Below are 23,251 nucleotides of genomic sequence, written 5' to 3'. Positions count from 1 at the left end.
AAGACAGGTTTATTTGGAATTGGTGTTCTTTGCTGTATCCCTATTCATCTCCTTTCCTTATAGCATAGTCCTATACATGTCCACTCAGAAGTAAGTCCTGTGTTTTCAGTGGGGCTTACTCTGTAGTAAATCTGTTTAGTCTCTATGTTATATACATTTGGTTGCTTGAGAAAACAATATCTTAGTGGATGTGGTGTGCTTGGCTTACTATCTGTTTTTCAAAAGGAAGGATACAGACTAAAGTTAGTAAAAATACATTCAGTTTACAGTCTCTAAGCACTATGTTTGCTGGGCTAGCAATCCTACTGTCGCTCATAATTTGCTGGAGGTGTGTGTTGGGTTTCACGGTACTTTCATTTTGTGTTACTGGCTTCCTACTTGGAAAAGGGCTGGCCCTGGGGGCAAACTACCCAGCTTGGCCAGGGTTACTACAGGATTTACAGAATAACAAAAATGGGGGAAATCCAGAATGGTTTTCATATATCTTTATTATAGGCTCCCACTGAGTTTTGAGCATTGGCTCTTCCTCAGTGAACACATTTATACAAAAACATACCTGCTCTCTGGGCATGTGAACTACAGTTTGTAACAAACAAACTGGGGAAACCCGCCATCCTCATTGGTGGAGGGGTCGTTCCACTGAGATACCAATTAGATTATCCAGTTTGACAACCCCAGTAGAATGTTGTGTGTTGGGCATGGTCCCTCCATCATGGAGGAGCAAACTCGCTTTCCCTAAGAGAGAAGGCAGATTGAGAGAACTAGGTAGCAAACACCTCTTCATAGTAGGGCGCTGGTTGAGGCAGAATGATGATGAAGCAGAGTTATTTTTGACCACACACGTGAATAATCAGGACATTCATCTATCTCCATCACTATTTGTCCTTCTTTTTCATCCTCTGCTGCTCGCTACACAGAGCTGAGACAGGCAGCCATCATAGTGATATGCTGTATTTCAACATTATGCTTTCATAGTTTCCTATAAGGCTTTCCCACACATGCCTCAGACAGGTTTTTGTCATAACTGTGCACTAGCAGTGCTATAGTGGCTGTAGATGTGTATGTACCCACTCTTCTGTTATTAAAAATCTTATAGGAAGACCAAGAAAGTCTAGCACCGATTCCAGCTGTAAATAACTGGGAGAGGAATCGGTAATAGGTGCACATAAAGCAACAGCCAGAGAGTTTTTGCAGCTGCTTGCATTAGGACATTTGCCATGCACTTCAAGAAGACATACAAGTGGAAAATTGCATGGCTCTTCTTGAATGTAGTAGGATTTGAGCCTTAGTGGTTCAAGGTGAATGATAGGGATTTACAAAGTGCCAACCATTCCCAGTAGGTTCTGAGCATTCATTTTTTTTTTTTTTTTTTTTGCACTGGGATCATGTTTCTTCAAACCCTGCCTGACCATTTGAAACCTTTCTTTGTGTGCAGTTCCATTTTCCATACAAAAATTATTTAGCAGTTTGGAAAGTATGATAAGTGTGATATGTCTGATAGTCGAAGAAATGCATCCTTTCGTTTCATTTCTCTTCTGTTTGTTTTGGAAGTAAATAAGTGATAGTGATGTTTGCTTTGCCTCCTTCTGTGGTGTTCACTGTGGTGTTCGCTACAGTCAGTAGCTCTGCTCTGGCTGAAATTCCATTGAAATCAATTAGACAAGTAAGTTGTCACTAACTTAAACTTCATTGATTTGCAGCTCAGACCCAGCTATCGTTAGCTGAGTTTGGGGGTTAGTGAGTTATATATACTAAAGAAAGGATGTTTCATAGGATCCAGTATTGACAATATTGCCTTCAAAAGTTCTGTAGGGCCTGCCTTCCACCTACTTGTGTTTCTTAGACTGTGATGCCTAATTCATCCAGATTGTACAGTCTATTGAACCTGCATAGGTCACTGGCAGAATTTGCCACAATCTTGCTCCCTCATGTGCATTCACTGTACGAGTGATTATCATCTGAAAAGTATCTCGGTGACACCTGGTTGAGATAACTGCAGGGAAAGGATCTGACTTGACTGTAATAAAATGCACAATTGTTTGTCAATACCAGCACAGTTTTAGTTGGATTGGCATCTACTGCACTCAAACAAATTTTGGGATCTTGCTAAAAATATTACACAAACTTTTATTCTTCTCATTTGTCATACATTCCTCTATTTTGGTGATTTGGTTATACAGAATGTAATTTTCACCTATACCTTAAAAGATCAGCTTTAAATGACATGTAGTATGCTCAGTTTTAAATTATATGTAACATGTTCCCCAGCCCCAGATTTTTCCATATGTTCTGCATCTAAACATCTTGTGTCTGAACTTCAGCTTTAGAACTGCAGCATTGGAAAAAAATACATCCCTGTCTACTTTCCTTTATTTGTTCTTGTCAAATGGTGGCAAGGAGTACACTCTCAGTTCATTGGCTTAGACTACAGAGTGGGAGGGAGGTATGGTTGCTGCCATGTTCATTCTCCCATTGTTTCTCTCAGTAGGCAAGTATGGCATTATCCTGCTGCCTTAGGAGGGCATTGCTGGCAAAAGTTGTTATGAAAGACTTAAGTAGAACACAACCAACTGCGGGCCAATTATGTAAATACTTTCAACAACCACTAGAACTAGGGTAGTTTGGAAATGTATAGCTACGTATGTTGATTGTATAAAACTTATTCAAACACTGAGAATTGTAAGGTAATCCATGTGCAGTGAGATGTCTGAACATCAGGTTTGTGTAAATGCCCACTCAACACTGCTCATAGGAAGTAATATGTGATATGGGCATACAGGTATGCTGATGTATTTTGATTTCCCCGAAAGGATGCAGTCCTGCAGTCTAACACAGGCTGGAAGAAAATAAAAAATCGATGACTGGTGGAGAGGTGCATGCACAATCTCAAGACCTGGACTTACACTCTACCATTTATTGGCTCTTACCAGGTTCTTCAATATCTGAACCGGCCGTAAAAATAGTTCACACTATTAGTATGCATGGTTGTATGTTTAAGCTGGCTGCCTGGGTTTGGAAAATGAACATTTCTCCTTGTATAGAAAAACATGGAAGGTTCTGCTTCCTCTATATTGTATTGTATCACTGAGTGCCAGTACAACCTGCATTCACACAGCCATTTACTGGGGGAAGTGCTCACCATAATTTGAATCATTTCAGAAATGACTTTACTGCAGCATGTTACTGCAGTTGTTATCCCATAAGTATATAAGCCACACTTTTCTTTCAGCAGCAAATAGGAAAGTTATTTCTTATGTTTAATGGTTTAGCCTTGTGAGCCACTGCATAAACACAGCAGAAGGGCACTAGTGTTTCAGTGCCTGCATAATCAGTGCTGGATCAAGTGGAATGTCTACTGTTACCTTATTTACCTGAATCCAATGCTAGGCTTTTTCCAAGTGCTTTTATATTAGAAATTGGCATGGTGTGGTGGTCTGCCTTAAATTAAGAGCCCCTTTTGGATAACCCCCACCCCCTTTTAAGGCTGTAGTCCTGAATTAAGAGTCATCTTTGATTTGGGTAAATATGGCAATACAGCAAGCTCACAAGTCAAATTAATATAAAATTTATATAAAGCCCTCCAGATTCGTTCAGCCCCCTCCTTGGCTGCTTTTAAGGCCCTTCTTAAGACCCACCTGTTTTGCCAGGTGTTTAATAATAATAATAATAATAATAATAGTTTTTGGTGTTGTTCACTGCCTAGAGTCTTTGGAGGAGGCGGTATATAAGAAAATTTACAATAAATAAATAACTAAATACATTAAATTTAAAACAATAAAACAGAGCATAGAATAAAATCAATTAAAACAAACCCAAATAAAAACAAAAACCCAATTAAAAACCCATCAGACTATAGTTGATCTTAAAAAGCCTCTCTAGACAGGTTTTAAGGGCTTTTTTTAAAACCCTAAGGGAGTGAGCATTCCCAAGTTATGGGAGGATATTGCATAGCTGAGGGCCACATCCAAAAGGCCCTATCTCTTGTAAGATTTTCATTACAGACATTTTTTTTTTGGTTGAACAGAACCATATATATGGCATAAACTATATGTAAGTGGTAATGATGCATATACTCAGCTTCACTTGCCATGCAGAGGATGTCTTCAAGTGGAATGCTGCAACTCTGCTTGTACACCACTGGGAGCAAAAATCAGTGTAGGTTTAAGATCCCATGTCTACTTAGTTTTGAAAGCAAAGATAACCTGCAACCTGAGTGTGTATATGTGTCCGTTTTCCTCAGTAAGTCTCACTGAGTTGAATGGGGTTTTCTCATACTAAGTGTGTGTTGATTTTACAACAGCATTGACAGAGAACAGAGTATTCTAATTTACAGTGCTCTGTGGGGGCGGGGGGGGAGTGTCTGTGCACCTTGGAGATTTTCTTTGCTCTTTGTGTTTTCACATAGTACCTTCATTTCCCCTACGTTTCTTGTTTAGGTTTGTAGTCCTAATGTAATGATAGAAAATCCAGAATATAATTTTGAATGTGAGAGGGTATGATCTAATAATCCATTTATTTGTGAAGTTATCTGTGTTTACAAATATAAACCACCCACCCACAATATGGACATGTTCAGGATTATACTATAAATCTTTGGGGCAGGAGCTATATTTTCTTTGTGTTTGCCCAGAGCCATTCTAATATCGGAGATTTCAATTTTTTCCTGTTGTGTGCAAACAAGTGTCTGCTAGAGCTGAATTTTAAATGGCACAACCTTGTGTACATCAAGGAGGGAATTTTATTGTTCTTTACTCAATTTAATAGATGTATACAGCAGAACTTGTTCTTCATACTATTTAAAAGCTCAGATTTGGCCGATTGCTCAGCATGAATTCTGAAACTCTACTGAACAGTATATTTGTGACCTATCATTGCCAAATCAAGTGCTACTGAGTAATGTTAAACTTTTCTCTCTTTTGGTAAGGCTCCTCCATTGTTGCTTCGTTCATTTTTCCTGCTTCTTTCCCCACCCACGTTCTTCTCTCATTCATACTAGACCCCACATTAATTATCTGTTCCTTTCCCCCACTATTTATTTCATTTTGCCAGCCGCCTCTTAATTTTCATAACTTTAGAACATCACCCTGCTTCTTCATCATTTCTGTCTGAATGTGACAAGGGAGGGGGAAAGTGAGGAGGAACAGATACTTCAGCAAAGAGAACAATCCAACAATCAACATAGGAAAATTTGGCATCAACGTGATGGTAAAATTAGCTGCTCTAAATATAACCTGATAATGCTCACCTTTTGAAAGTATAATCTGCACATTTTAGCTTGTCAGATTCTTGTAAGTCATTTTTAAAATCTAAAATATGATATGGGCCAGCATGTTAAACTCAAAGAAGAGGGTGCCTCCCCCAGAGTTTATAGTTTGAGCAAAGTGCTTGGTTGCAAAGGATAAGTAGATATAGTGGGCATAATAGTGAGCCAGCGTGGTGTAGTGGCTAGAGTGCTGGACTAGGACCGGGGAGACCTGAGTTCAAATCCCCATTCAGCCATGATACTTGCTTGGGTGACTCTGGGCCAGTCACTTCTCTCTCAGCCTAGCCTACTTCACAGGGTTGTTGTTAGGAGAAACTTATGTAGTACACCTGGGCTCCTTGGTGGAAGAGTGTGATATAAAATGTAAAAATATATTAAAAAATAAAATAATGAAAACTTGATAGAACAGAGAGAACCAGCAGAATACCATACAAACAAAATGAAATGGAGGAACACATTGGGTGTGGTGTTACTTTGTATGTCAGAGTAACTCAGAACTGTGGTAGCAATGGAAAAGTGAACAGCTGCTGTAATTGCTGCTCATAAAAGCAAAGGCTCAGTTGCTTCATTTGTTTAGTTTAAATTGACTAACCTTTATAATTATGTACATATTAGTGAGATGACTTCCTGACCATTCCTTTGTTAAGATGATTGGTGGCTAATATTTATTTATTTATTTATTTATTTTATTTTTACATTTATAGCCCGTTCTTCCTCCAAGGAGCCCAGAGCGGTGTACTACATACTTTAGTAATAGCCCAGGATTATCAGTTGATGTTTCATCAATGGAAGCTAATGACATGAGATGGGCTCCTGATAGCTGGGAAGCTCTCTCAAATGTTTGGAATGAGGGAGTCATCAGAACTAGCAGAAGATGAAACTCCTCCAGCTGAGAAGGTGGGCGGGGAGGGGGGGAGGGAGCATAAAAAACAAATAATTCCCAGAATAAATAATTACAGTTTGGAAGGAGAGATGGAGGGAAGAGAAAGAGGGGCACTAGCTGAAAGTTTCTAACTGGAAGCTAGAGCTGGGGGTACAGCCTTGTGTGGAGCTTCCTAAATTACTCTTTGAAGATCTGCTGTAAGCAGAGTTCCTTTGCCTCCACTTAAGCTTGGTAAAGGTAAAGTGTGCTGTCAAGTTGATTTTGACTCCGGGTGTCCACAGAGCCCTGTGGTTTTCTTTGGTAGAATACAGGAAGGGTTTGCCATTGACGTGACGTATGCGGCGTGCGCGCGGCAGCGTCAGAGACAAGCACGCGCGCCGAGAGGAGGGCGCATGCGCGCCGCTAGCGCTCATCTCTTTTCAGCCTTTACAAAGTTTAAAGCCTTTACAAAGTTTTTACAAAGCTCCTCTCTTTGAAGCCTAATACAAACAACGACGGGGGCAGGGGCGGCAGGGAGGCACTCTGCCGCCCCAAGAAGATTTTTCAATGGACCAGCACCGGAGGGGGAAGAGCGGCAGGGAGGGGGGAAGTACTACCACCACCACCCTGCTTAAAGAAACAGTCCCCCCCCGTGCCGGACCGGGGGCCCGCCGGACCATGCACACCCCTACACACTATGAGATTATGCATTTCAACATCTTCCTATATTGCTGCTGCCCAATATAGGTGTTTCCATAGTAGGAGAAACATACCAGTGGGGATTCGAACTGGCAACCTTGTGTTTATTAGTCAATTGTTTGAGATATATTTATTTTTCATATTTTTAATAATACAGAGGCCATTTACAGAGGTTAGTATCACTTGTTCCTAAACCTGTTCTTTTGAAGTTTTTAGTGTACTACTTTATTTACTTTTGCCGCAGTGAATGTAAAAGTGGTGTGCAGCATTAATGTAAGGTAATGTAATGTATTTTCTCTGGGGACAGAAAAATGTAGTGTGACTGAAGAAAAATTTAACTAGGACCATACTATGGGCTTGGGATTTATATAAAACAGTTTTTGAAATTACTATCCTGATCTAAAATGTAAGTACTATGTGTTTATGGTTAAAAAAAAAAAAAAAGAACAGCTCTGCTGGATCAGGCTGAAGGCCTTTTTAGTCTAGTATTTTGTTTCACACAGTGGCCCACCAAATGCCTCTGAGAAGCCCACAGGCAAGAGGTGAGTGCATCCCCTCTCACCTGCTGTTGCTCCCCTGCAACCGTTAAATAGAGGCATCTTGCCTTTGAGGCTGGAGGTGGTTTATAGCCCTCAGACTAGTAGCCATTGATAGACCTGTCCTTCATGAATTTGTCTAAGCCTCTCCTAAAGCCATCCAAGCTAGTGGCCATCACCACATCCTGTGGCAGATAATTCCATAGATGAATTGTGCGCTGTGTGAAAAAGTATTTCCTTTTGTTGGTCCTAAATTTGTTGGCCATCCGTTTCATGGGATGAACCCTGGTTCTAGTGTTGTGAGAGAGGGAGAATTTTTTTTTCTGTTCACTCTCTCTACTCCATGCATAATTTTATACATCCCCAATCATGTTCCCTTGTAGTCACCTCTTTTCTAAACTAGAGAGCCCCAGATGCTGTAGCCTTGAACGTATGGTGTTTTGAAATAGTGAGCATCCTAGATTAATTGGAAGCATAGAAATCATTTTTTTTAAACTTTGTTTTGCTACATAAATTAAATATATGTTTGCATCTTCTGATTTACGACGGAAATCACTCACAAATAGCTTGTGCAGTCCTCGCCTCATCCTATACCATGATTTGATTAGTATTCCAATTTTTGTTATTTTGGGTTAATGCAAAGATGTGTAAATTTCCCCATTTCTAAAATTCTGTTGGCTGACATTCGCTTTAGCATAGCACATGTGCAGTAGTATGAGACTGTCACTGCACTGTGGTTTGAATTGGGGAAGGGTGATTTTTTTTTGCCAGTCTTCCCTTCCCTCTGAAGTCCATTGTGCATCACCAGATATGTCTCTGAGAGTTGTACAAGGGCTTCAGAGGGAAGAGAAGATTGACACAAAACTATATTAGGCAAGTTCATCATTTTCAGAGTTGTAATTAATGTTACCTATATCGGGCAGCAGGTCACCTTAATTGGCGCAGAGGGGAAATGCATGATTAACAAGCAGAAGGTTGTGGGTTCGAATCCCCACTGGTACGTTTCCCAGACTATGGGAAACACCTATATCGGGCAGCAGCGATATAGGAAGATGCTGAAAGGCATCATCTCATACTGCATGGGAAGAGGCAATGGTACCCCTACCCCCCGCAATCTACCAAAAGAAAACCACAGGGCTCTGTGAGCACCAGGAGTCGAAATCGATTTGACAGCACACTTTACCTATATCGGGCAGTAGCAATATAGGAAGATGCTGAAAGGCATCATCTCATACTGCGCGGGAGAAGCCAATGGTAAACCCCTCCCGTATTCTACTAAAGACAACCATAGGGCTCTGTGGTCGCCAGGAGTCAACACCAACTTGACGGAACACTTAATTAATGTTCTCTGGATGATAATACCTAGGAAGTGTTTGAGAAGGTACATTTGTTTTACTGTTTACTGATTATTCCAATTAAAAACTATTTTCCACATAAAGCTTTGAATTTGTTTCAGTATAACATAACTGGTGATACACAATCAAAGAAATCAGAGAAACAGGTCTCTCTGCTGCTCAGTTTTTAGTTGCAGTAGTTAATCTGTAGAAATTTGGATCTAAACTTGTACTTGTTAATTCAAAAGGTCTCCATGTGTGGCTCCTGGAGTGCAGGGGGGTATTGGCACTGCTGCCATTTTGTGTTCTGGCTTTAGTTCATTGATCTTAGGCTTCCAGATTAGACCCCAAGTCTGAAGTCCACCTAGCCCTGATGTAGATATAACTTTCAAAGCTGATTAGATGGATGAATGGGAGGCAGAGGGTGAGAAGAGGTCTGTGTCTATTAGTTATGATAACTAAATGAATTTCCAGGCTTGGAAGCAATCTGCTTGTGACTTCCAATTGGAAATGGGATGCTGAGTTAGAGGACTGCAGCTTGGCCTGATCCAGAAGGCCTCCTCTTATGTTTTAATGTGTACTCAAGATTACCGGTAGCTTTCTTGTAGAGGGTGAGGCCAGGTCTCTTAATGCCTTCTCCCATCCACCTGAGCTGGTCATGCTGTGGCTTCTCCAGCATTAGGAGAGAAGTATGGATTTAATGACTCTGTTGAGGTTTAACCGAAATCTGTATTGCAGTCCCAAGTCTGGAGGCTGAGTTAATTTTTGAATGCTAAGGAGCGTTCACCTCACTGTATCATGAGTCGCATCTCCTTTTCCAGAATAATCTGTAAGATGTTTGAGAGAAGCCATGTTCAGAGCACTAACCCTTGCAACCTTGGCCACGTGTTATGATGGTGTGTGCACAACTTGTTCTGTGCTCTGGACGTGATGCCTGGAAGGAAAACGGTCTAGTGTGTTTGTCCCTCTGGCTCTCACATGACCCTCTATGTGTGTTGTCTATGTATGTATGTATGTATGTATGTATGTTTTTGATTTGATTCTATAATGCCCTTCCAAAAATGGCTCAGGGTGGTTTACACAGAGAAATAATACATGGATCCCTGTCCCCAAAGGGGTCACAATCTAAAAAGAAACATAAGATAGACACTAGTAACAGTCACTTGAGGTGACTGTGCTGGGGGTGGATAGGGCCACTTGCTCTCCCCCTGCTAAACAAAGAAAGTCACCACATCAAAAGGTGCCTCTTTGCCAAGTTAGCAGGATCTACAGAGCACTTGCTTACTCCCTAGAGCACCTTCCTTTTGAGGCAAGGCTTTGAAACCTGGGACTTAGAGGTATATAAAATCATGCATGGTTTAGAGAAAGTGGATAGAGATAATTTTCTCTCTCTCGCACACAACACTAGAACCGGGGGTCATCCCATGAAACTGATTGCCAAGAAACTGAAGTACTTTTTCATACAATGCATAATCAACCTGTGGAATTCTCTGCCATGAAATGTGGTGTTGGCTACTAGTTTGGATGGCTTTAAGAGGGGTTAGGATAACTTCATGGAGGAGAGGTCTATCAACAGCTACTAGTCAGAGGGCTTCAGACCACCTCCAGCCTCAGAGGCAGGATGCCTCTGAATACCAGTTGCATGGGAGTAATAGCAGAAGAGAGGGCATGCCCTCAGCTCCTGCCTATAGGCTTCCAGTGAAATCTGGTGGGCCACTGTGTGAAACAGGCTGCTGGACTAGATGGGCCTTGGGCCTGATATAGCAGGGCTGTTCTTATGTTCTTATGTAAATGCAGTGCACTGGTGATGCACTAGAAATGAATTGGCCAAAGGGGTGGTTTTTAACAAATTTTTGAAATTTGTGCATCTTTAAGCTTTTCCCCATAGGGAGTAATGGGGATTCCAGCAGCCCCATAACTCTGCATGGGGCACACTAGGGTGGGCCAGAGTGGGTTGTGGTGTAGTGCACATGGGGTGCCAACCACCCCCACACTACATCCATGGGATACTGGGTATTGTTGCTTTCAATTCTTGAGGTGGTATTTTCAATTTTTGAGGAGTGGATCCTTTGGTGCAAAATGATAGTGGGTTCTTTGTTCATTCATCATTTTGCACCAAAGATGATGAATTAACATCTTTGTTAATTCCCTGCTAACTTGGCAAAGAGGCACCTTTTAATGTGGTGATTCTCTTTATTTGGCAGGGGGAGAGTAACTGGCCCTATCTACCCCCAGCACAGTACCTCCAGTGACTGTGGCTGGTATCTATCTTGTGTTCCTTTTTAGATTGTGAGCCCTTTGGGGACAGGGATCCATGTATTATTTCTCTGTGTAAACCACCCTGAGCCATTTTTGGAAGGATGGTATAGAAATCAAATAAATAATTCATCATCATCATCATCATCATCATCATCATCATCATCATCTTTGGTGCAAAATGATAGATGACCATCGAATCCACTATCATTTTGCACCAAATAATCCACTCTCAGAACACCACAAAAATTGAGTTCCAAATCTCTGAATTGTCTTGAGTCCAAATCTGGGTGATCTGTTTTGTACCCGAATCTGGGCAATTGAGCACTAAGATTTGTTTTGTCTAAAAATAGCCCAAATAGTCTAGAATCAGATACAAATCATTTTGTACCCGAATCTGTTTGCATATCCCTAATAACAGAGCACATGCAGTGTCTTTATAGACCACCTCCCTGCACCCAACAAATATTTCAGTTCAGCTACTTTGCTGTCTGAAAAACATTTGAGATTCAGTGTGGGAAATTAATATGATGGAGGCATTGTAATCTCTTTAGGACATTAGGAAAAGTTGTATAGTAATTTTTAGGGAAGAAAAATAATGTAAACTGAATGCATACAAGTGAGAGGGAAATTTGCATGGGAAAATTACCAGAAAATTTTCCAATTCAAAAATTTCCAGAAAACCTACATCTCTGGATGAAAGTTAGAATTTGTTAAACAGATGATGTGTAGTATCATCTATGTTTTGCCAGCATGAACAGGACTGAATTGTTTCCTCTATGGCACCATGGGGATGAAGGGTGTGTGTGTGTGCGTGTGTGTGTGTGCATGTATTGGAAAGATCGGTATGCTACGGGGATGGTTGAAGATTATAATGTATTGTACCTGGGGGATCATGACTGTGGCAGGAGAGATTGGTTTATGGCATAGCTGGTGCACCCAGGGGTATGGGGTACAAGTTGGGGGTTTGGGTAAATTGTTGCTATTTGGTGCATTCCATAGGGGTAGAGCTGATGACTTGCCATGCCACCTTAGGAGCTGGGGTGGATTTTTTGGAGCAAACCTGGAAGGGGGAAGTACTCTCTAGAATTTGCCCCCACCTTACTATATTGCAGTAAAGAGCTGTGGTGCAGGGCTAGGAACCAGCTTTGATTAGTCAAGATCTAATCAGTTTAAGATCTCCTGTTGTAAGGAATTGGTTCTTTTTTGAATACCTTTTTAAAAAAATTGTTGACAGATTGTCATGACATTCTTGCAACAATTGTTGTCTTGAAATATTTTTAACACAAATGTAATTTGCAATGCCATTTAGTATTAATCATCAGCAGATGTATTTACTGATTTTAATGCAAACATAAGTCCTGTGCGTGATTTTTTTTGACAATTTTAATGATAAACAGATTTTTTTATGACATTCACTTTATTTTACATTTGGGAAACTGTAAAATTGTTGACAGAATGCCAAATGATGAGTGCAGATGGATGACAAGGTAGAACTGATTTCTCAGTTTCCTCTCTGTTAACCTTTGACTGAAAATCTTGTTCTGCTTTTCAGTTAGGATTCAAATAGTTCAAAATGAACACAGCTTTTTATTGGATGGTGTTAGTAGGGTAACAGATTTCAGAGCTTTCTTTCAAGTAATCCTTTTTAAATTTACCCTTCTTTTTCTAAATGTATGCACAGTTAGGAACTACTTTACTGCCTGTGTAGCTTGTGGTTACATTATTACACCTTCACTCTTTGAGAAAACAGTTTCCTCTTCTGGTCAAAGTCCTTTCATATTCCTTATCATTGGATCCCCAAGACAGCAGAGAATAAACTCTCCCATGTAGGATAGACTAGCTTGCAGCCTTAGAAAGCAGAGATGACATGGTAAGTGTTGTGTGTGGAAGAATTTTAGAGGCTGTTCTCAAGACCAGCCTAACCCTGCCTGCGCTGCCCCAGGCAGAGTTAGGCTGGTCATAAGAAGCAGCGGGATCCGCATGGAACCCTCCGCTCCCTGCCCACCTAACCCCCTTAATCAACCCAGCTGTTAGTCAGGGTTATGGCGCTCTCTCACCCTTAACTCAACTACCGGGTATCATGTGATGCCTTGTGTTGCATGCAGTCCGAGAAGTCACAGAGACGGCGCATAAAGCGCCCGTCTGAGGAGGAAATCCTCAATGCAACGCACATGCTGTGCATTGCATTGAGGGATGCCTGGAGGCCAGAACAACCAGTTTTGGCCCCGGATCCCTCTGCCCTGCTCCATGCTTCACGGAGCTGCATGGAGCAGGGCTGCCCACGTGGGTGAGTGGGAGGCATGCCAAAGAAGATCTGTTTGGTCAACTTCGGGGAAGGTAAGGTGAAAGCAATCTCCCCCCGCGCTCACCCCACCCGCCCAGGGCAATCATGTGAATCACTTCTAATGCTAGGATACCAGTGGCTAGTTTCAAGATTTTAAATGGTTCCTGCTTTAGCTGTGGTGTGGCCACTGTTGAATCTGTCCACATCCTCTTGGTTCCAGTGTTCTAAGTACCTCTTTCCCAGTTCTATTCCATTCCCTCAACTATTCTCCCCAATCCTCCTTCCCTATTCTTTTTAGCTTTTCAGACATATTGGCTGTCAGTACCAGCGTGAAGTGTAAAGAAAAGGTGTAAAGAAAGCTGAATGATTATTTTAAATATAAAAATAGGCAATTCTACTTTTAATTGTATATAATGTCTTGCCCCACAAATAAGTTGGAAATGACACTGTAGAGTAGTTAGACCACAATCACAGTTTTTCAGGAAGATTAATAAAGGGTGTGGAGTTAGAAAAATAAGGAAAAACCTCTTTATAATCAGAAGGCCATGGATAACTGGGTACATTTGTTGCATAATTAGAGTGAAAAACTGAGAACAAAAAAAAGTCTGGACTAAATTCCTGATTCTATCACTTGCTGAGCTAATGATCTTGAGCTAATTATCAGCTAATGCTGAGCTAATGATCAGTTAACTATTCTGTGTTCCAGTGTATCTTGCTTTGGAGCAGCTTTTTCTAAAGAGCCACCAGTTCACCTTACTTTTGACAATAGTTAAAAGATCAATGAGTTAAAAGACACTTTTGAAATGCTTTCAGTTGAAATGACTCTTGCACAGTCATTTTGCTCAAAATAATCTCTGTTCTTGTGAAAGTATTACTTTGACAATTGGCCATTTAAACTGAGTTGCTTGTTATGTGCTGCACCTTCTATCAAGGTGCAAATAACATTATTTAACGGTTTCCTACACCGTGACTCTGCCAGAGGTCAGCCCCACATTGAAACTGCCATAGAGAACAGCTGGCCTGCACTGTCTACTCCAAAACCTGAGAATTTGTACAGGCACCATCAGAAGTTGCATGTTCTTGTTTCAGTTGTACCACTTCAAAACATTTCCACTAAAACGTAGCCAGACTTTTAAAAAAGTGTTAATCCTGAACGTATGTACATGTGTGCGAGAAAGCGAGAGCGCTACGCCGCTATATTCTGCCCTTTTGTATATCTTGCCCTCCCTTCCCACCTTCCATGGTACCTGGTATGAAAGGTGGTGCATGTATCAGATCCATTCTGTGTTACTGTAGTCAGAATCATGGTGGTGCAGTGGTTAGGGTGTTTGTTTGGATTAGGAACGGGGAGACCTGAGTTCAAATCGCAACTGAACCATGAAGCTCACTGCGTGACCCTGGGCCAGTCATCATCTTTAACTAACTTACTTCACAGGATTGTTATTTGGATAATATGGGGGAGGAGAACCTTGTACACCACTCTAAGATCCTCGGAGTAAGAGTGGGATAGAAATATAACCAATAATAATGATGATGTGCACACACATTTATTTATGTGTTCTCAGCAATTGGGTATCTTAATTCAAATGTAAGAGTAATGCCATTTTTTAAACATATATTTATGTGATGATGGTTAATTCATTTTAAAACCTATTTTATTTTATCTGTATTTTTTAATCTGAGGACACATTTCTGAAACAATTACTTTTGATAGGTTTTTCAGATTACACAACACACACAGACGTATAGTCTTTGCATTTCTGTTCTACAAAGTGAATTTGGTTGCTGAGTTGTCAATCTTTTTATTGTTTCAAATGTTTAATTTCTAATGCTGTCTGCAAGCAAACAGTTAGCTTTTCTACCTATATCAATGAGTCACTTTTTGGTAGAGAGAGCTGAAGATATTTGCTTGTTGATATGTCTCTCACCTCTTGCTAACACTGTTGGTTGACGAAGTAACTTTTTAAGTGTACATTGAATAACAGATTCAGTGTGCTATGCTTCAAAGTCTTCTAAAATCTATGCTTCATAGTCTTCTAAAAATATTTCTACAGCACATTGCTGCACATAATTAAGCAAGCCACACAGCTTTGCCACTTTTGCCATTGTGTTCAGTGTCCCAAACAGATAAATGCAGTCTCACATCCATGTCAGTTATATTTCTGTTGCCACCAACAGAAGCTCTGGGCAACAGAGAATGTTGTTTATTGCTGAAGAGAACCTTAAAACAAACAGAACTTGAAAACAGAGTAGAAAAACAAAACGCCTTCTGTCCTTCCAACATTTATGACTACCAGACATCTGAAAGAGGAGTACAAACCAGAAACCTCCCTTCCACTTATCAACTAGGTGGAGGTGAAGAGGTGGACAAAAAGTCAGAAATCCAGAATGCTTCTCCCTGTTATGACTGTATTGCTTCACAGGAGTTGTTTCTCATTTACAAAGGAAGTGCTAGCCAGAATATAAGGAGAGATGAACCCTTAAAGATGACTCTGGCTCAGCGTTGTGGTAGGATTTCCAGCAGTTGTTGGTACAAGATTGATCCCACACCCTCCATTCAGGCATTGCTCCTCAGCTTTGGCTATGAAGTTTGCTTCATGGGCTACTGTGTGTTCCATAGTCATTATCTGAGTGTGTGCTCATGTGTATGTGCACTCGCATGCTTGGTGAGGAAGAAACAGTTGAGAAATGTAAGGAAGAAATAAATCCTATGAATAAAGTGCAATGAAAATATTTTGAAGAAACGAATGAGAGAGGTGGGGTGTGTGTGTGTGTAGGCTGTAGAACGGTTATTATTCATATAGCACCTTCTGTGTGCATGGTCCTTTACAGAGCGAGAAGACAGGTTCCTGCTCAGATGAGATATGATGGATTTCCTTTAAAATATTATGGTGCATGATATTTTAGAGATGATATGGTACAAATAAATGTTTTACTTAACTGGTTAATTTTTGAAGAGATGAGTATTTAAGAATTTTGCCAGTCCAAATCCAATTAACAAAAAGCTTAGTAGGCTGCCAGTCCTAGTTTTTGGACTAATGTATGTTGGTATCTTGTCCAAACTTTGCTGTGTGCCGGATTTAAATTATGAAGTTATAGGCAGTGTTTGCACTATATAGCATTTCAGAATGCTCTTTGGCTCCCGAATTCTTTCGATTTGTTCATTGTGTGGTCTCATTTAAATAAAAATGTGTATATATAAGACCTCATTTGTAATGCTGCTGAACTCTTAGCTTCAGCTTCCATTGAAAATGCATGTTAAGCCTTCATTGTTTAATGCTATGCTTTTGCCTCAGTTACTGTAGTTTCACAGCTAACTATAATTGTCACTTTAGGTCGCTTTACTTCGTATGTTTTTAGTGTGGGTAATAAAATAGCCTTTAGAATGTGGTGCTGCCATTGTATTAAATTATTTGCTTTAATAGCTTGCACTAGATACTGAAGCACAGTAAATATTACTTTGCAAATAGTAACTGAGGTATGGCTTTATGTATATGGGTATTATTTTCCAATTTTAAATACACAGCATTTGATGAATTTAGATTTTGGCAAGCAATTCTAGACAAACCTAATGAGAGGAGCTTAATAAGGTAACTTGGAAAAAAAACCCATTTGAAATGAATTATTTATACAGTGAAGGAAATGGAGCAAGAAAATTTACCTTAAAGGTTTGAAATTCAGCCTTAGTATGAACAAGGACACAACTGAAATCCCCTTGTATTGTAACCACAAAATAAAAGGAATATTATTCTCATGAGTAAAGCTGAAATATTTTATTTAAAATAAACTTACCCATCAGATGACTGATTGAAGACCATCTGTGGATGCTGTATCTCCATATACTGAGACACACTCCCCAGGTAGGAAGCTTTCTGTATTAGAAATACATTCTGCACACACTAGCTCTGCAATTTCTTTTTCTCTACTGTGTCTGTCTCATTTGCTGGTGCTGCTTCATTTTGTTGCTGCTTGCATCCAGTTTACTCCCAGTTATTCCAAATTCTTGGGTTGGCTGTCTGCATGGTACTTTAGATTATTCTTTTTTCTTTTTTAAAGAAGAGGAATGAACTTTACATCTTCTCAGACAATAGAAGCAGATGCATCAATTCTGGTTAACTCAAATGTTTAGTATTTATCAAATATTAAATGAAAGCTTCAGTACAGTACTCCAATTTGCTTTTGTCACATGAATTCCGATACTGAAAACTTATTTCTGTTCCAGAAAATCCAGTATACTGAGGCTGTATGTTGTGTTGAACGGCATAAAAGACAGGGTCACTGGACTCCAGGATCTGCCTTAACTTTTCACTTACACAGCCTCCTTTTGGCAGTGGTTGTTGAATAGCCTGCTTCTCTCTGCTTCTGTCAAACACAAATGTGAAACGCTGTTTACAAAAAGGGAAGAAACTCCCAAGGGGTGTAGTGTTGTGTCATATCTCAAGACAGTGAGTATGCATGGCATCAATGAGTTGCTTATATGAGCTATTCAAGTCAGGCACTGAACTGATAGGGTGACGTTTTCCATACACAATCCACTAATTATTTCTTCTGATGGACAGCAGTGTCTACTGGTAGAAAGAAAAATCAAATGATGCTACAAGGTTTTATAGGTCCTTCCTGTTTGAATGGCTTTTCACCCCAGCAAACCTCCCATTAATACCCAAATGTACAAGCAGTGATTTTAGTGTAGTTAGTGTTGAAGAGAAGCATAATTTTTTTCAAAGTAGATCTTCATTTGTAGTTAGCTGGTAGAACAAAACATCTAAAAGGGTAGCCACTGAAAATTTGTATATTGAATCGATGGTTTTTATTTGATGAAATCCTCACTTTATTTCAGAATATATACTTCAAATTGTATTTTTTATGTTAAAATATTTTAGTGATCTGATTTGAACCATGTTTATTTGGAAGCAAATTCTACTGATTTCAATGGGACTGATTTCAAAGGTTAAGTGAGTAGTGAACAGAAGTAGGAGGATTAGGACAACATTATTATAAATTATTTAGAAGTACTATTCATTTACAGTACTGTAGTGTAACTGGGCAGTAGTATGAAAGATTTCTCAAATTTTCTTGTTTTCTTCATTCAAATAAAATTTATGGCTTATAAATCCTTGTTAATAGGGCTTAATTTTTAAAATTATAATACATTCCTTTTAGTGCCATGTGAATAAATGCTCATTTGACGTTAGGACATGTTGATTACTTCTTGTTTTAATTCAGGGAAAAACAGCATACATACACATTGATATATTAAAAATTGGGCTTAATAACTCCCTTTACTGGATGTTGAATAATTTAATATAATCAGTTATGTTAAAAAAAAATCTGAATCTTAACAGTCCATCTTATTAAAAAAACCAAAACACTTCATAAAAGAAATTGCATCTATCTCCCCCCACTCCACCCCACCTTGCATTGGGAATGAGAGTAAAGGCATGACATTTTGGTTAGGAAAAAGTAGATAGAGGATCATTGCATGGGGGGGAAGAGAGGTTAGATAAGATAAAAATCAATACCAGGAATGTGACCATAACCCTGGTACTTCTAAGCAATTCATCATAATTTTGTCCTGATCCTCCTATTTACAACATGATCCTTCTGTTTACTACCCGCTTAACCTTCCTTTTGCTTGCTTAGTTCATCCATGTAATTAATGATGGCTAACTCTGTCCTCTACATATCTTTGCATCTGACATTTCAAGATCCATACTTGGAGCCAGAACATACAACAGAGCATTTGCCTGTGTGGAACTTAGGTGTGTGTACAGTATACTGTCATGCAGAAAAACTCCTGTGGAGATTGCATGATTCAGGCAAACACAATATATGTCTGGAATCACTTCTGTAATCTTAACTTTACTTTTGCCTTTCAAACTAATAGCTCAGAGCTGTGTTTGTGACTGCTTAAAGACACATCTGTCTGCATGAGCATAAACCCGAGGAAACCAAGGAAAGTTTGTATGATTATAAAATGTGTGTGCATTATATATACACAAACAAGATTATGGGAACAACTTGGATTCAGACATGAAAACCAGACATTTCGGAACGAATATACGCTTTAATGTTCTCTGTGTACTTATGAATAGTATTATGGAATCAGTTCTATAGTATGCGTTTCTGAACCCAAGCCATTCATTTTATATGCAATAAAGGATGAACATGTGGGTGAGTGTGTAACATATGAAATGCCTGTCAGACTGAAGCTAAATCTGTGCCAAAGATGGAAGGGGGAAAGAGCTGAAAGAGCAAACATCATCAACATTCTTTCTTTTCTTCTCCCCAATGATAAGTTGGAAAGGGTTATGCAACAGTTTCCACCATTATAACAGCTTCCTAGATTACATACTTTAGGGCCAAACTTATTGTATGATTCGGCCTATGCATGTGGTGTTGTGTTTAATGTAAATCACCGCTGGGTTCAGCCTTGATCTGTACCACAGTGGTGGTGAGGGGAAACAGCCCTGTACTCGGGCATGGGCAAGGATGGAACTGGCCTTTCCCAAATTTCGTCTGGCCCCATCCCTCTCAGCGGTTTTTTCTGGTCTCCCGTGCCTCCAAAATTTGTTCCAGGGCCCAAAAATTTACCTCCCCCCCGCCCCAAGCTGATGGAAGACCTGACTGCTGAAGCAGGCTACAACATGCATGCTTCCTCGAATCTGTTGCCTAAGGCAAGATGTTGTTGGTGTTTGTCTTCCTTTGTGATGGAGATTATTGATCTCCATTCTTATTGTAGAGCAATTCAGGAGAGAGGTAAAGGTAAAGTGTGCCCTCAAGTCGATGTCGACTCCTGGCGACCACAGAGAGACAGACTCTGAAAAGAAAGGATATTCCAGAAGGGTATTTCTTGGAGGGAGGGGATGTGATCAGGCCTTTGTGTTATATTTCAGCTTCTTGAGGACATGTAGAGTGTAGAGAACCCTCCTTTTCCCTCGGGATGCAAAATGTCTTTCAGGGTTAGCTAAGCTCCAGCTTGAGCTGCTGTGGCCACCTCTCTCTCTGGGCCCAGCTGCTCCAGCCTACTCCTGGTTTGTGAAGGCCAAACAGGAACTCTTACAGTGGCTATGGGACTGAGGAGAGAAGAATGGGGGCTTTAGTCCTTTATACCCACCATAGTCCTGATTTAGATCCTTCCCTGTCCTTGCTATTTACATTGGAATATAACTCCTGTTGATGCAAATAGCAGCTGTGGGGTACCTGATCCAGGCAGTGCGGAAAAGTGTTAATGCTCCCATCTTCCCCCTCTGCAGACTAAATCACAGCCCTAGCCAGCAGCCGTTGGTATTTTAAATGTAAGCAAGCAGTCCCCTATCACGTAATAGGAGTATTGCAGGAAGGCTCCATTTCCCTCTAGCTATGGAAAAGCCCACCTTGCACAAAGTGCTACCAGCCAGTGTTTGAGAGGAATGTCTCTGGCATCATGAAACAGACTTTGTGGTATTTTGAGATGAATAAATTATTAAAAAGTAAATTTTCAATATTTGACTTATGTGTGTTTGGGGAAAGATAATTAGTGTCAGTGGAGAGAGTGATAATTTCAAAAATGGCAATTAAAAAATGGAAGTCAGTTTCTGGACCCCCCACCCCCTTAATGTTTTCTGAAAACACTATCCTCATTATAAGCAACTAGTATGGTAAATACTTTGTATATACTGTGTTTCAAACAGATGGTGTATTTCAGGTTTTTGTGTGACGTGAACGGATGCAGGGAGGGGCAAGTGGCATATTTGTGACATAAATTTTAATAGGACTCATTGCTTCTTTAAGAAACATGGTTATTGTTTGATTTCTTTTGTCTTTGTGTAGTTAGAATCTTTCCTATTCTTGTTTTATTGTGAGGTTTTTGGAGGGGCTGGCTGTATTGCTTCTGTACAGTAATTATTCAGTATTTCAGTTGAAATAGTTATACTCTGCAAACTGAATATATGATTATTGTTAAATTAAATGAAATCCGTCTTTAGAGCTGTAATTTTGGCAGTCAGTTTAGTCTTCTGTATGCTGTATTATTAATATCTTAGGGAAATCTGTAAACGTTTGTAAAAATTGAGAGAACCTCCAGAGGTCAAGAGCTTTCTTATTAGATGTAAAGATGATTTAATTTAATAGTTTTGTGACAAAATCAACCATTCTTAAAATTGCTATTAGAATATAATTCTGAATGGAAAACAATCTCTTCATTTTTTTCTAAAACTAAAATAATAATTCATGATAAAATGGAATAGAAACTTGGCTTAATAAAATGGGATGAAACATGGAGAAAGTCAACATAGCCAGCATAGTGTAGTGTTTAGTGTTGGACTAGGACTGGGAAGACCCGAGTTCGAATCCCCATTCAATCATGAAACTCACTGGGTGACTCTGGGCCAGTCATGTCTCTCTCAGCCTAACCTACCTCAGAGGGTTGCTACGAGGATAAAGATAACCATGTACACCACTCTGGGCTCCTTTGAGGAAGAGCGGGAATTAAATGTAGTGAACAAACATAGATAGATTGGAGAAGAGGAGAAACAGCTATAGCTATAGGGTGGAAATGTAATAGAATCTTTACAGTTGAAGGGCTTAAAGTTTAGCCATAGACTCTCTACCTCCTGTTTGTACTGAACATTGATATAGGTGTAAAATATAATTGCTTTATCCAAAAACCCAGCAGAAATCCACCTTAATAGCTCTGCTTTGGCCAGCTACTTCTTACTTTTACACACTGCCTCCTTCCAGCTATCCATACTCCCCATTATCTTAAAGGGACAGTATCTTTAAAAACATACACCACCACATTTCTTCCCCTCTTAATACCCTCCACTATTTTAGACAATGGACATTACATAAAATAAATCTTTAGTCCACAGATAGTGGTCTAACTAGCTGCCTTTCACATTCAGTTTCTATACGATCCTCTCATTCATCGATTGAGCAACTTCTGATGTAACTTGTAGGTGGCAGAATTACCTAGCAGAAATGGTGAAAGATCTACTCATTCTCACCTACTGGAACAAGATAAGAAGCATTCCACACATGCCCATCAGGCAATTAAGCATAGAATCCTTTCCTTTGAATAACTTTGAGAGGATGTAGATCTGTTTTCTCCTTTCCGCACAATCCGAGGTTTCTTAACTTGAATGCAAGGACCATGTTCAAATTCTTGCCCCTTAGTACCACCACACTGATCTGTATATATACTGTAGATTTTTCTTGTTCCCGTCCCAGTACTTTTCTCTTATCCCAAGGTGTAAAGCCTCCCAGCTAGGGATGTGTGTGAACCTTGGTTTGTGCAGTGGTTCGGATTCAAACCAGTTTGTGGTGGCAGGAGCAGTGAACAGCACCTTTAAAAGCGAATAAAGCAGGCCTTAGCTGAGTGACCGCTGCTCCATGAAGCTTCCTGCTGCAGGCAGCGGCACAGTACCGGCACACACATGGCCTCTGTACATGTGCAGAAGTCATTTGCATGGTCAGCAACACCATGCTGACCACACAAATGGCTGCAGCATGCCATTTTCCACTGTCCACTGACTGTGGGCAGCCATTCCAGTGGTGGTGGGCAACAGAAGTAGTGACATAGGCAGGTCAGTGGGCCGTTACAGAGGAAGGGGACTTGGAAATCTAATAGCTGTTTCACCTTCCAGCTGTCCTGCCAGCTCTTTGACCTTGGGGAGCAATGCCGACCACACTTGGAACCTCACCTTGCTCCTCTATAATGCCAGGTCGGTACAGAACAAATCAGAAACCATCCATGATTTGATTCTGGATGAAGCTGCCGACCTGGTATGTATTACAGAGACAAGGCTGGGGGCACACAGTGGTCCCAACTTCTCCTTCCAGGGTACTCTTTTGAGGAGCGGCTGAGGGATCATGGGCGGGAAGGTGGAGTGGCTGCGGTCTATAAGAATAACCTCTCCCTTACCAGGATCCATGTTAGAGTGTCAGACCATATTGAATGTGTGTACTTAAGTCTGGGGATCAGGGATAGACTAGGACTTCTGTTGTTGTACTGATTGCCCCGCTGCTCAATGGATT

General features: G+C 40.3%; 2 protein-coding genes across 7 annotated transcripts in view; one reads left to right on the top strand and one right to left on the bottom strand.

The window, feature by feature from the left end:
- The window catches only part of CHRM5 (cholinergic receptor muscarinic 5), a 119,296-nt gene extending 98,810 nt beyond the window's left edge, over positions 1-20,486 (bottom strand). The window contains exons 1-2 of one of the 4 annotated variants that reach the window (XM_053280527.1): positions 20,352-20,486; positions 17,030-17,599 (exon numbers count right to left, since the gene is read on the bottom strand). The gene's annotated coding sequence lies outside the window, so the exon portion shown is untranslated. Of the gene's footprint in view, positions 1-17,029; positions 17,806-20,351 lie in introns of all 4 variants that reach the window. The other 3 variants (XM_053280524.1, XM_053280526.1, XM_053280528.1) reach the window with 3 other exon arrangements.
- The window catches only part of AVEN (apoptosis and caspase activation inhibitor), a 241,714-nt gene that overhangs the window by 89,426 nt on the left and 129,037 nt on the right, over positions 1-23,251 (top strand). The gene's annotated exons all lie outside the window — the stretch shown is intronic.

The sequence above is a fragment of the Hemicordylus capensis genome, chromosome 1 (assembly GCF_027244095.1).
Source record: "Hemicordylus capensis ecotype Gifberg chromosome 1, rHemCap1.1.pri, whole genome shotgun sequence".
NCBI classification, from domain to species: Eukaryota; Metazoa; Chordata; class Lepidosauria; order Squamata; family Cordylidae; genus Hemicordylus; species Hemicordylus capensis.
Note: the sequence above shows the minus strand (reverse complement) of the source record. Positions and strands in the feature narration are given on the sequence as shown.